Genomic DNA, 2,588 nt, shown 5'->3' on the forward strand with positions numbered 1-2,588 from the left:
TTGTGTTCAGACTGGGAGAAAATACTGGAGTTAGCTACCATAGAAGATTGCTGTTCCTTCCTGATATTTTTCTAAGTTCACTTCAAATTTCAATCCTCGCCATCCCTCTATGAACTCTTTTCTGATTCTACCATACCTCATTTCAAATAATGGCTCTTCTTAGAACTCATACAATTTGTTATCAGGCACCCTGTACTTAAGATTCAATGTTAAAAGTTTGTTACTGTTTTAATCAACATGTATGTCATCCACTTTTACTAGACTGCAAGCACTTGAGGGCAATATCTGAATCTGTGTCACTTTTCTGTGCCACAGACCTTAACACATGGCCTCTCTTGTAGGATCCTAATAAATATCTGTTAAATTACAATCTAAAAAGAGTAATTGGTTCAGTATTCAGCAAATATTTAACCCAGCAAATATTCAATATTTGCCATATGATCCTTCTTTCCATTATAGTTTGGCATATTCAGCAGCAGTCTAATGTGTCTATGTGTGTGGAGAGGTCCAGGGAGCAGGGACGAGGAAGGTTTATGGGTAGCACAAAATAACATTTTCAACCTGTGAAGACTTCCACAACATATCACAAATTTTTTTCCAAGTTAGTTTTGCTAGAGTTAGGAATCTGAAATTTTCTTCTTTGAGAACTTTCCAATTTTGATGCTTAAAAGCCATTGGCTTGCAGTTTCAATAACATTTAAACATTTCAATAACATTTAAATAACATTGCTTTTCCTTTGATTTATGCTTCCATAAATAGTATTGAATATAGATTTATAAATATGAGTCAGTTATGTTAGTTTCAGAGCTTCCTCTTCAATAATTACATAGTTTTTTTTTATTAAAATTATTGGGGTGATATTGGTTAATAAAATCAAATGTTTCAAGTGTACAATTCAATAATACATCATATGTATATTGCATTGTGTGTTCACCACCCAGTTAAATTTCCTTCCATCACCAAATATTTGACCTTTTTACCCCTATCTACCTCCCCCATTTTCCCCTTCTCTCTGGTAACCACTAATCCACTGTCCATATATGTCCATGAGTCACTTTGTTTGTCATGTTTGTTTGTTGCTTTTAGATTTATATCCCACATATAAGAGATAGCATGCGGTTTTCAATTTTTTCTGTCTGGATTATTTCGCTTAGCATGATTATCTCAAAATCCATTCATGTTGTCGCAAATGGCAGTTATTTCATCTTTTCTTATGGCTGAGTAGTATTCTATTGTATATACGTACCACATCTTTTTTATCTAATCATCTATCGTAGGATACTCGGTTGCTTTCATGTCCGGGCCACCATGAATAATGATGCTATGAACATCGGGGTACATATATCTTTGAGATAAATGTTTTCAGGTTTTCTGTGTGTAGTATCTGTTCTTACATTGTTATTTAATGGTCTTGCTAGCAACCACTTTTAACCATCTATGATTGAGGTTGAATGAGGTCCCCTCCCCCATATTGTTACTGACATTAATTTGTTCTAAAGAGATATTGGCCAACTCGACCTCACTACATTTAAAGTTAAAGATTAATAACAAATGATATAGAGACATATTTATTTTTATCTTGAAAAATCTGAATTGAGATGTTTATATCAGTTTTTGTTTGTTTTTGTTTTTGTTTTAAATTATGTTTATTGGAGTAACATTAGTTGATATAATTATATAATTTTCAGGTGTACATTATAATTTGACATCTGTATATTCTATTGTGTATTTACCATCCAAAGTCCAGTCTCCTTCAGCTACCATATATTTGACCCCTCTTAACAATCTATTTACCCTCTCCTCCCCTACCCTTTACTCTCTGGTAACCATTAGTCTATAGTTCATACAATTGTTAGCCTTTTGTATGTCCTGTAGGGAGAAGTGTCTGTTCAGGTCCTCTGCCCATTTTTTGATTGAATCATTTGTTTTTTTTTTTTTATTGTTATTGAGTTGTATATTTTGTATATTTTGGATATTAGTCCCTTATCAGAGGAGTTGTTTGCAAATACTTTCCCCCATTGGGATGGTTGCCTCTTTGTTTTTTGTTTTTTTGTTTTTTTGTTTTTCTGTGCAGAAGCTTTTTAGTTTGATATAGTCTTATTCATTTATTTTTGCTTTTACTTCTCTTGCCTTTGAGGTCGAATGCATAAAATCCTCTCTAAATTGCATAGAAGAAAACAGAGGTACTAAAATATTTTGATTTCTTCCTTGATCATGCTGTTAACCCACTTATTGTTTAGTAGCATGCTATTTAGCCTTCAAGTGTTTGTGTGTTTTTCAGTTTTTTTCTTGTTATTGATTTCTAGTTTCATACCATTGTGATCAGAGAAAAAGCTTGATACGATTTCAGTGTTCTTAAATTTACTGAGATTTATTTTGTGACCTAACGTGGTATATACTGAACAAATGTTACATGTAAATTTGAAAATAATTTATATTCTTCTGCTTTGGGGTGAAATGCTTTAAAAATATTAATTAAATCCATCTGGTCTAATGTGTTGTTTAAAGCCGCTGTTTCCTTGTTGATTTTCTATCTGGATGATCTACCTACTGATGTCAATGAGGTGTTAAATTCCCTAAAATCACT

Source organism: Pteropus alecto, unplaced genomic scaffold (genome assembly GCF_000325575.1).
Source record: "Pteropus alecto unplaced genomic scaffold, ASM32557v1 scaffold76, whole genome shotgun sequence".
Lineage (NCBI taxonomy): Eukaryota > Metazoa > Chordata > Mammalia > Chiroptera > Pteropodidae > Pteropus > Pteropus alecto.